Source organism: Schistocerca nitens, chromosome 3 (assembly GCF_023898315.1).
Source record: "Schistocerca nitens isolate TAMUIC-IGC-003100 chromosome 3, iqSchNite1.1, whole genome shotgun sequence".
NCBI lineage: Eukaryota > Metazoa > Arthropoda > Insecta > Orthoptera > Acrididae > Schistocerca > Schistocerca nitens.
This window is the reverse complement of record NC_064616.1, coordinates 774,999,631-775,011,756: the sequence shown is the minus strand read 5'-3', so window position 1 is coordinate 775,011,756 and position 12,126 is coordinate 774,999,631. Positions and strand designations below refer to the sequence as shown.

Sequence of the window (12,126 nt, the reverse complement as noted above, 5' to 3'; positions counted from 1 at the left end):
GAGAATCTTGAAATAAACTTCCAAGTTCATATTCACGGTAACTTGCACGAGTGGGCCCAATTTATGGTACGGAAAACACCTCCAAAACATCGCAGAACCACACCTGCCCTGAACTCAAAAAATTGCTCAAATGGCTCTGAGCGTTATGGGACTTAATTTCTGGGGTCATCAGTCCCCTAGAACTTAGAACTACTTAAACCTAACTAACCTAAGGACATCACACATATCCATGGCCGAAGCAGGATTCGAACCTGCGACCCTAGCGGTCACGCGGTTCCAGACTGAAGCACCTAGAACCGCTCGGCCACAACGGCCAGCATCCCTGAACTAAACCCCCATCATACTGAGGGTTAAACGCCTCATTGAAGTGTCAGTGCACTCCACGGCATGCATCATTTGAACAGAGGCAAAATCGTGACTTTTCTGACCACACTACATCCATTTTACTGCCCGTATTCTTTATTTCTTGGCCCACTGAAGCCGTGCAGCCCTATCTGCCACTGTAAGCAACGGCCTTTTGCGAGGTACACGCTCCCAGATGTGCATCGGAAGAAGGTTCCATCGAAGTTTTTGCTCTAAAATTGGTTGAGAAGGACTTGTAGTCACTGACAGGAGGGTTTGAAACCGACTGTCATTTTCAAGGGATGACATTTATCTTCGCTCCGCTCGCGGTTTGGATATGCATACGTCCACTGATATTACGTCTTATTGCATGGCTCTCAGAGATACACCATTCCTTGTAGAGATGTTGGACAGTACGCGGTGATACATCAACAAATTGGGCAACTTTACTCACAGTGTGGTCAGAGGCACGTCCAAACACTATAGACGCATTCTGCCACTATGTCACGTTTACACGACTCATCTTACTGCGCTGACCTATACGACCGACTGGCCTAGATGCACATTTCATTGTCATGACTTTAGTTAGCGGTGGAGTGTCACAGGACCGCCTGATACCACCGATTCACCTCATAGTGAACACTGTGCTCTTTCGAGGTGGTAATTAATGTTTTGTCCGGTCGAACGTCGTTGCAGTAGTAGACGCTATTATTTTACCATATAAAGTCTCCTTCTTTTTACATCTGCCATTATCGTTCTATATTAGAGTCTTCATTAGTATTAATTTTTTGTAATTATCAGGGGCGATCAAAAAGTTTCCTCTCGAAGGCCGTATAGTCCAGAATCGGCACGCTAATTAAACAAAAGCCGGCTAGTGTGGCCGAATGGTTCTAGCCGCTTCAGTCTGGAACCGCGCACCCGCTACGGTCGCAGGTTCAAATCCAACATCGCGCATGGATGTGTGTGATGTCCTTAGGTTAGTTAGGTTTAAGTAGTTCTAAGTTCTAGGGGACTGATGAACTCGGATGTTAAGTCCCATAGTGCTCAGAGCCATTTTTTTAATTAGACAAAATCGCCGTAAACATTGAGGCAATCATCCCATTGACGTAACAGGTTCAAGATACCCGTTTGGTAAAACACCGTGTGCTGCTGCGTAAAAAAGTTCGTAACTGCCTGCTGCACATCTTCGTCCGACAGGAATCGTCGACACTTCAAGGCCTTTTTTAAGGATCCGAAGGTTTGATAATCGTGTGAGAAGAGGTAAGGACTATAGGGTGAGTGCTCGAGTGGTTCCGACTTACGTTGGCGTGACTTCTGCGTTACGACATCTGTGATATGGGGACGTCAGTTATCATGAAGCAGCAGCACCCCTTCTTGCACACAATTTCTCAACGGTGATTTTCAACAGACATGCTGCAGCAGACATACTCTTCATTATCAGATTGGTCTACCAGTGTTTGTCCTTCGGCAGCCAAGAAAAGAACAACAGCACGTCGGTCCTGTTGGACTATTTGAAAATAACTTCGCCATAGTTCACGTTTTCTCATTTACCGCTTGAAAATCGGAAAGACACGAATTCCACATTGATCCCTTGCCTATATGTCGGTGCTTAAATACCCCTATACGCCGCACCAACGCCTCAAACGGAAAGTTTTTGATCGGACTGTACATGAAGGACTCTGAGCAAAATTTTATTCTCGCTCATTAATTCGTGAGGCAGATTTTTCTTTCTTATCAATGGAATCTGCATTGAAATAACACTGCTACAATTTCTCCAGTACTGCAAAGACGGGGGGGGGGGGGGGGGCATTTAATGAAGTGGGTGGTATGTTGTTACAAGGAACGGGTGACGTGTTGTGAGAAAAAAAAAAATTCTTCGCTGCGCTGAGAGGCATTCTCACAGAGCTCATTAGGCTGAGTGCTAGCGGTCAACTTCAGGCCTCCGCGTTGAATTTGCAGCCCGTAAACATTTTTAACACTCCTAATCATTTATCTTTGGACTCTTTCCGTCTCTGCCGACTGTTTCTAACATTTACGCTTCTCTCCACGCAGTCAGAAAATGGTAGCCTAATATTATGAAACGACGAAAAACGAGCTTTATGTCCCATAAACGAGGAGTTCTGTGAGTATCGGATTTCACAAGCTACTTTAATCTACGTTTGAAGCTACATCTCAGTATACTGGGAGTACTATTATTGAGATAACAATCTGCAATTATAGTCGGCGAAACGGATAGTTTCTTGAAAAGCGGTTACAAGACGAATATCAACAAAAGTACAACTAGCGCAATGGAATGCAGCCGAATTAAAAAAGGCGATGCTGACGAAGTTACATTAGGAACTGAGACACTAAACATAGTTGAGTTTTGCTATTTAGAGTGCAAAATAACTGACGATGCTGGAAGTAGAGAGGATGTAAATTGTAGATCCGTAATAGCAAGAAATGCATTTCGGAAAAAGGGAGATTTATTAAAGCAGATATAAATTTGAGGGTTAGGAAGTCTCTTCTAAGGGTATTTATCTGGAGTGTAGCCCTAGGTATAAATCTGGAATTATTTTTTTAATTTTGTGGTAAGTTTCTATGGGACCAAACTGCTGAGGTCATCGGTCCCTAGGCTTACACACTACTTAATCTAACTTAAACTAACTTACGCTAAGGACAACACACACACCCATGCCCGAGGGAGGACTCGAACCTCTGACGGGGGAACCGCTCGAACCGTGACAATACGACAAAGACCGCGCAGCTACCTCGCTCGGCTATTTATCTGGAGTGTAGCCTGTACGGAAGTGAAACTTACACAATAAGCAGAACATACAAGACGAGAATAGGAGCTTTTCAAATGTGATGTTAGAGAAGCATGGTGAAGAATAGCTGGGTAGATAGGATAATTAATGAGGAGCTACTGAAAAGAATTGGAATGAAACGCAATCTATGGCACAAAGGAAGTGATTGGTTGACATATCATTCTAAGGCATCAAAGTATCAAAGAATTTGGTATTGGAAGGAAGCGCGAGAGGTTAAAATTTTAGAGGGAAACAAGGGTTTGGCTATGGTTAGCAGGTTGCAGTAGCTACGCAAAGATGAAGAGGCTTGCGCAGGATAGACGAAGGTGGAGTGCTGTATCAAACCACGCCCGCTGCATGAACTGTGCAATATCCCGACTTGGGGGACATTCAGATGTGGTAGTGGCCCGATGTTCGACCGCTTGGGAACATGAGGGCAGGCATACATGTTGTCAAGGTTCCAGGGCGACCACGCTTGACCACCACAAGGGAGGACCGCCGTATTGTGCACCAAGCCCGTCGTAACCACATCTACGCCCGCCATCCCAAAACATGTAATGCGCTCCCTGCAACCTACTACGTTATTCCGCATCATTAGTCGGATACCAGTAGGGAACTGCATAATATGTGTAAACAAAGCATAGAGCTAGAGAGTTGCTAAATGAAACGCGTTTGGCTGTCAAGAGAGCAATGCGCGAAGCGTTCGATGACTAGCGTAGTAGAATACTGCCAAATGATTTTTCACAACACATAAGAAATTAAGGACCTATGTAAACACTGTTAGTGGCACCGAAGTTAACGTCCAGTCATTCTTGGATGAGAAAGTAATAGAAATTCACGTCAGCAAATCAAAAATAGCAATGCATTACTCCGTTTTCAAATATTGCTTTACAAAGAAAAGCCCAGAAAAATTGGTTCAAATGGCTCTGAGCACTATGGGACTCAACATCTTAGGTCATAAGTCCCCTAGAACTTAGAACTACTTAAACCTAACTAACCTAAGGACATCACACACACCCATGCCCGAGGCAGGATTCGAACCCGCGACCGTAGCAGCCCCGCGGTTCCGGACTGCAGCGCCAGAACCGCACGGCTCCCGCGGCCGGCAAAAGCCCAGAAGAACTGCCTTAATTTTACTCTCGTACAACTGAAAAGCTGAATGAAATGAATGTTAGTGCCAGTGATGTTGAGAAAAAGCTGAAATCATTAATCAGGGTGGACGCCATTAGAACCGTTGTGCTCTACGACTGTGATTTAATCCAGAACAGGGAGGAAGTCTGCAATCAGTCGCAATTCAATCTGTACTTTAATGCAGATCTAGATTTCAGCTACAGAATAGCTTATCACCAGTGCTAAAAAGATAAATACATAGGAATCAGACAGTGAATGGCATAAAATGAGATCAGTATCACAGTATATATAGAACTGGAGACTCCATAGTAAATAACATACCGTCTGAAGTGAGTCACGTATCCTCAATAGGCTTATAACTGCACATGTTATTACACGACCTTAGCATGTACGTAGTTTAATTCTGAGTCTGCTGTTTACACATTTATACAGCCAGTCGCAGTGCACTTTACAGAGGATGAATTGCACCCTCAATACCACTGACAGCTGACACATATGTACAACCAGCAGTTTCAAACATACTTTGTTATAATGCTATCCCGGATGGCCATCATTTGTCACTATGGCGGTGACCTGAGGAGAGTTCCATTCTTACACTGTCTCGGTAAGGCAAAGAAAATCCTGGCGCCATTTTTCAACAGGACAAAGATCGCCTACCCATGGTACGTGTCTCTACAAAGTGTCTGCATGATGTTGAAGTACTCGGGTGGTCAGCAAACTCTCTAGATCTTCAATAGATCAAGTGTGGAACCAGCTAGGTTGTCGGCTCGGTCCCAGTGGCAGTATGCAGGATATCAAGGACCAGTTCAGCTTGCCTTAGGAGAGGATACTTCGGCTTTATGACACCCATCCCAACATCAGTGTATATATCCTCCCAGACGCGGTGCAACGCCATATTGTTAAGTGTGCTCATGTTTCCAAGTTCTTTGTAAATTTGTTTTCAATGCTACAGTCATTGAAATAAAGTCACATACCCTCTCAACCCACGAAGTTTCATTTCGTCATGTCCTCCACTTTTGAGTCCTCCACGCTCTTTATTAGGCAGTGCATATACACTGAAGATCCAAACAAACTGGTACACCTGCCTATATCGTGTAGAGCCTCCACGAACACCAGAAGTGTCGCAACACGACGTGGCATGGACTCGACTCATGTCTGTAGAAGTGCTGGAGGGAACTGACACCATGAATCCTGCGGGGCTGTCCATAAATCCGTAAGAGTACGATGGGGTGGAGATCTCTTCTGAACAGAACGTTGCGAGGCGTCACAGATTTGCTCAATAATGGTAATATCTGGGGAGTTTGGTGACCATCGGAAGTTTTTAAACTCAGAAGAGTGTTCCTGTAGCCGATCTGTAGCAATTACGGTCGTGGTGGGTGTCGCATAAACCTGCTAAAATGCACAATGGACATGAATGGATGCAGGTGATCACACAGAATGTTTGCATACGCTTCACTTGTTACAGTCATATTTAGACGTATCAGGGTCCGATATAACTCCAACTGCACACGCCCCACGCTATTACAGGGCCTCCACCAGCTTGAACAGTCCCCTGCAGACATGCAGGGTCCATGGATTCATGAGGTTGTCTCCATACCCGTACACGTCCAGCCGCTCGAAACAATTTGAAACGAGATCGTCCGACGAGGCAACATGTTTCCAGTCAGCAACAGTCCAATGTCAGTGTTGAGCAGCCAAGGCGAGGCGTAAAGCTTTGTGTCGTACAGTCATCAAAGGTAAACAAGTGGGCCTTCAGCTCCGAAAGCCCATATCGATGATGTTTCTTTGAATGGTTCGCACGCTCATACTTGTTGATGACCCAACACTGAAATCTGCATCAATTTGCGGAAGGATTACACTTCTGTCACGATGAACGATTCTCTTCAGTCGACGTTGCTCCAGTTCTTGCAGGTTCTTTTCTGGGCACAGCGATGTCGGAGATTTGATGTTTTACCGGATTCCTGATATTCACCGTAGGCTCGTGAAATGGTCGTACGGAAAAATCCCCATTTCATCTCTACCTCGAAGATGCTATGTCCCATCGCTCGTGCGCCGACTATAACACCACGTTCAGACTCAATGAAATCTTGATAATCTGCCATATTAGCATCAGTAACAGATCTAACAACTGCGCCAGACACTTGTTGCCTTTTATAGGCGTTGCCGACCGCAGCACCGTATTCTGCCTGTTTACATATCTCTATACCACTTTCTTTGGTGCTTCAGTGTGTATTAATGATTCAATGGTCCTGTATCCTTTGCGTTTGTGTTTGTTTGTTTTTCTTAGCGCGTTTGTTAGGAGTGGGGCTGAGGGGGAGGGGAGGGGGCAACGTGGGAGAGGGGCGGGCGACGCGATGGAGCGCTTACAGATCGACGTTTCGTCCACAGTCGCGGAGCGGAACTCGCTCCCCAAGAGGCCATAATAATATTGGGGTCGACGGACATCAGTGGGCGACAAGCCATGGAACGGTGCTTACTGCAAGGCGAAACGAGAATGGGTGCCAAAACCTGTCGCAGCAAATAAAAAAATTGTGGTGTGCGTACTGTAAGACCTTCGGTACACACACCATCAGATTATTTGACTTGTCGCTCTAGCGAAGTAGGCGAGTGTCAGCAATATGTCTCGTGGTCTTATCGTGGCGTGTTTATCTTCTGCTGTTAGGTGAGACGATAGAAATGCCACTTGCATGCTCAGAGTAGCAGATTGACAGTGACCAACTTTAAACAGAACTTCATTAATTTTCACACATATTTATTAAAATAATAAATAACATAGACATTACGTAACTTGATTCTGGATGCTGTTTATAATTGACAATCTGAAGTTCCTTTGGTCTTGGTACGTTAATCTTATTCTCACATATCTCTGATACTTGACAAAGTGTCTATACATTTCTCTTCATGGCTATGTACAGGAATATGGTAATCTTATTAGGCGCAGACTGAAACTTGACTATAGACTGGTACAGACATATGCAGACTAATGCAGACTGACTAATCGGAGGTCTGTACACTCGTTATAATACCTCGAGCGTTCAGGTATCACTGCGCGAGTGTGATCTGCGAGGAGAAAAGGTTCTACGTTAGCAGCAATCTCATTGGCTGCGAGACATATTAATACGCGGATCGGCGGAAGCAGAATTTGGTCCGTCTCTAAGACAGCGCCATCTCGTAGTGCGGAGATGGACGGGCGCTTCGCCTGCGCTGTTGTGCTTAGCGGGGCGCGCTCTATTGGGAAAGTTGTGTACGCGCTGACTATGTGGAACTATGTACACAACAAAAAGAAAAGAAAAAACAGAGATAATTGGAGGTATGTATCAACGATTACAATTAAAGTTTATAAAGAGAAATAGAAGCTTAATATTGAGACAAGTCTTATAGACATAAAAAACTGCTTTAATATATTCCAGTGCTGAAAAGTATTATCAAAAGTAGGCAGCAGGAGCAGAGAGGGGAGGGGGGAGGGGGGAGGGGAACAGCCTTCCTAAGGCTGGCGCTTCTGAAGAAGTGCTTCGCTACCAGGAGGTACCATAGACCCATGATTCGCTCTCATCACTTCCAGTCGAGACGTGGTCAGTTAACTCCCTATCTAGGCTTGGTGCCGTTCACGTCCAGTAGAGACATTTAGGACTGCAGGTGATAGGTATGTGGTGTGACGTCTTCGTTACTGACAGCGATGTTGCAACTCTTTTCTGCCAGCAAAGTTTAACCACCTTTTATATTTCAGCTACAGCTGTGAAATGTTTGTCCGTATGTATCAACGATTACAATTAAAGTATATAAAGAGAAATAGATGCTTAATATTGAGACAAGTCTTATAGACATAAATACTGCTTTAATGTATTCCAGTACTGAAAAGTACTGTTGTTACCAGTAACGTACAAATATTCAAAGATCCGAAGTCCGTAGTATCGTTCCAATCTTATGCGTTAGTATTGATTAATAAATGAAATTGTAACGAATCACATGGTGTACTTGAATGTTCACAGTGTGACGTTCCAGTCATGATCATTATATGAACATTAATGGCACTGTCCTATTTTTAGCAAGCACCCTTTAAGTTGCGCGGCGGCTGCTTCGTACAGGGGCCAATCTAGATTAATACATATACTCAGGTGCAAAATATTTCGACCAGAATAACGAAGTATTATACACCATCCGTCCAAAATATTCCGAGACTACTTTTCTTCCTGACGTACAAGCGACATCATCACAGTAACTACCGTGGCAGCTTGAACGAGAAACTGTGAACAGACGAGCATTTGACCAATTTGACCAAGTCGTTGTGAGCAGGAGGTGTTAAGTAATGTACGTGCGGTCTAAGTGTGTCAACAGTGTTGTGTCACAAATCACAATAGTGCAACGTCTGTAAATTAAGTGTTCAGTACATAATATAGAATGTTTTGAAGGAGAGAAGTGTGTGAAAATTTTCTCCCACACACCTTGGCTCTCGAGTAAGAACAATGACGAGTGGACGCCTGTCGCGATTTGATTTAAATGGAAAACGTGGACAATTATTTGCTATGAAGAATCGTCAGGGATGACGAGATTTATTGTTATGAATACCAACCTACCCACAAAACAACAAAGAGCAGAAAGTCATATGCGGGGTCAACGTTCTAACGACATAACCCATATTCAAGGCACTGTGATGCGCGAGTTGAACAGAATCCCGAAGAACGACATTTCTCACGATTTCACATGGCTGTACGAACATACTGTGGGTTATGATCATGTGGGGGGAGACTAAGTAAAACAGCTGAAACATTAAAACCATCTTCTTAATTTTCCTCTACTTTGTATTAATCACTCCGCCGTCAGGCCACGAGTGGCCTACCGGGACCATCCGACCGCCGTGTCATCCTCAGTTGAGGATGCGGATAGGAGGGGCCTGGGGTCAGCACACCGCTTTCCCGGTCGTTATGATGGTATACTTGACCGAAGCCGCTACTATTCGGTCGAGTAGCTCCTCAATTGGCATCACGAGGCTGAGTGCACCCCGAAAAATGGCAACAGCACATGGCGGCCTGGATGGTCACCCATCCAAGTGCCGACCACGCCCGACAGCGAAGTTAAGCAACTTCGGTGATCTCACGGGAACCGATGTATCCAATGCGGCAAGGCCGTTGCCCACTTTGTATTAATCCAGTCTCAAATTCTTTTTGGACTCGCGAATACTGTCTATTATTGAAATAGTGAGCGGTTTTCTGCACTGTAAGCCTATACTGGCTGTAACAATCTGCCGTAGTCGACGGCGAACGCTGTCATCAAGACGTCTTTGCCTCTGCAGTAGCTGTCTTTCACGAATCCAGGCGCTCACGTTTCACCACTGGCACGTGAAGGCTCTACGGTGGTGTGTCCTACTCGCCGGGGACTCAAGATCTAACAATGATATCACGCGTATTACCTGTCCTGGTTTCCCGAATGAGACGCAATACTCTAACTGACGGATTGCCGTGGCGGCAGTAACGTTTTTTTTTTATTTTCTTTTACTTTTTTTTTTAACACTGCAGCTACTCTGGTATACAGAACTTAATGACGAAAGTAACTTTCTTATGATGTGTCACTGCCAAGTGACTTAGCTCGAATGAAACTTGGACCACAAACAGTAAGAACTGTTGCAGTCTAGCACAGAAGGCAACGGAAATAAATACGCAACGGCACGAACAGAAATGACATTTTTATTCAAAGACAATAATTACACTGAAGTCATCGTGATTCGTGATGGGCCCCGGGATATTACAAATAGTTCTAGGCAACGGCCTTGCCGCAGTGGATACACCGGTTCCCGCGAGATCACCGAAGTTAAGCACTGTCGGGCGTGGCCGGCACTTGGATGGGTGACCACCCAGCCGCCATGCGCTGTTGCCATTTTTCGGGGTGCACTCAGCCTCGTGATGTCAATTGAGGAACTACTCGACCGAATAGTAGTGGCTCCGGTCAAAGAAAACCATCATAACGACCGGGAGAGCGGTGTGCTGACCGCACACCCCTCCTATCCACATCCTCAAATGAGGATGACACGGCGGTTGGATGGTCCCTATCGGCCACTTGTGGCCTGAAGATGGAGTGCTTATGGACATGGTTATAATTAAAGTATGTGTTAACCACGGATGGCAATGTATGGTTTCTAAGGCGCTGGCCACAAGATTGATAAAGTGTTCTTGTGATAGGGAGTTCCATTCCTACACCAGCGCGATTAACAGTTGCTGAATGGCCGTTGGTGCATGTAGATATACTGCAAGAAGTCTCCCCACCACGTTGCACACGTGCTCAGTGGAATTGAAGCCGCTGCCAGGTCAGTCCATTCGCCGAATATCCTCTCGTTCCTAGAGCTACTCCATCGCAGCTGTTCGCTGCGATCGCGCATTCTAATCCATAAAAAGGAAGCCAGGACCGAGTGCACCCCTGAGAATGGGGAAGAAATCCAGTGCCACAATAGCGTTGACTGGGTGATGTACCGTATCCAAACGGTTGGAGGTCAGTACGTCCACGCAACATTATGACCCCCCACACCGTAACTACTGGACCTGTAAAGCGATCATGTTAAACCACATTCCTGGTTGAATTACGTGTTCCCACATCTCTCCATATGAGGGTACGTAATGCACCCAGGAATACCGTCTAACATTATCGTTTTGGTGCTCCAGATGTTATGATTTGGGGAGGTATAACGTTGCATTGGAAAAGGTACACTCGCCTGTCAGCATTATTGTACTCCTTACCCATACTCGTCGTTTCAGGTGTACATTCGGTTCGTCTTCCTTTTTATGGATGACAATGCGCTACCGCATTGAACAGCGCAATGCACCAGTGATCATCGAACAGTTGTCTACCACGCTGGTGCTAAAAGGGACGCACTACCGCAAGAAATCGTTACCATCCCTGTGGCCAGCATGTGAGCACGTTGCAGGGCATGCATGGTGGAATATCTCAATGTGGGCTTGAAAGCTTATATGGCTCTGAGCACTATGGGACTCAACATCTGAGGTCATAAGTCCCCTATAACTAATTAAACCTAACTAACCTAAGGACATCACACACAGCCATGCCCGAGGCAGGATTCGAACCTGCGACCGCAACGGTCTCGCGGTTCCAGACTGAAGCGCCTAGAACCGCTCGGCCACTCCGGCCGGCTTGAAAGCTTATAATCTGGAACTAGGGGTAAAGGGCGTAATTACCTTGTTTAGAAAGGTAGCATTAGGCTGAGAGCAGCGGAGTGTTTTGTTGTCATTCTTGCGTGATATTTCTACACCTAGAGTGTTAGTGGTAGTATCCAGTGCTTCAGGCGTCTGTACTACCGCTTTTGTTATTAGAGTGCAGCAATCCGCTTTAAGAAGCGTGGGATGTGTTTTTCTGGAACCGAGCCAGTGGCCTTCCTGTTTCAAATACCCGTGCTGTTTATAAACACCAGCGTCTATTTCTAAGCGTGGTACTCAGTACCTCTTTCATTGCGTACCCTGTAGCTATTATTTGGTTTGACAATCCTTTTAATTATGAATGTCGTGATTAAATATGGATCCAAGGTTCTCACATATGTAAAACACAATCAAACTCATTTCCTCCAAAGTACACCTCTTTCAACATCAGAGGTTGATACAACACATACAGAAAACTAGAGTTTTCACTGAAGCTTCGTTGCAGATTGAAACTGTGTGCCGGACAGGAACTCTAACGCAGATCCTCTCTTTCGAGGGCATCTTCTCCTGGGGGCCTCCTTCCCATCTCTTACAGCCCAGACTTGCACTGTCTATTCCACAGTTGTCTCCTATAAACAGAAACGGTGTGAACGTTGACAAACTTTCTCCGATTTGACATCTTCTTCGTCAGTATTCTATGCAATAACTGTTGTCAGTAAAGAGAAACG

The 12,126-nt window shown here is 45.3% G+C and overlaps 1 protein-coding gene and 1 pseudogene across 2 annotated transcripts in view; both read left to right on the top strand.

The window, feature by feature from the left end:
- LOC126248781 (uncharacterized) overlaps positions 1-12,126 on the top strand; it is a 661,014-nt gene that overhangs the window by 92,208 nt on the left and 556,680 nt on the right. The gene's annotated exons all lie outside the window — the stretch shown is intronic.
- On the top strand, positions 10,014-10,130 carry LOC126249911 (5S ribosomal RNA; annotated as a pseudogene).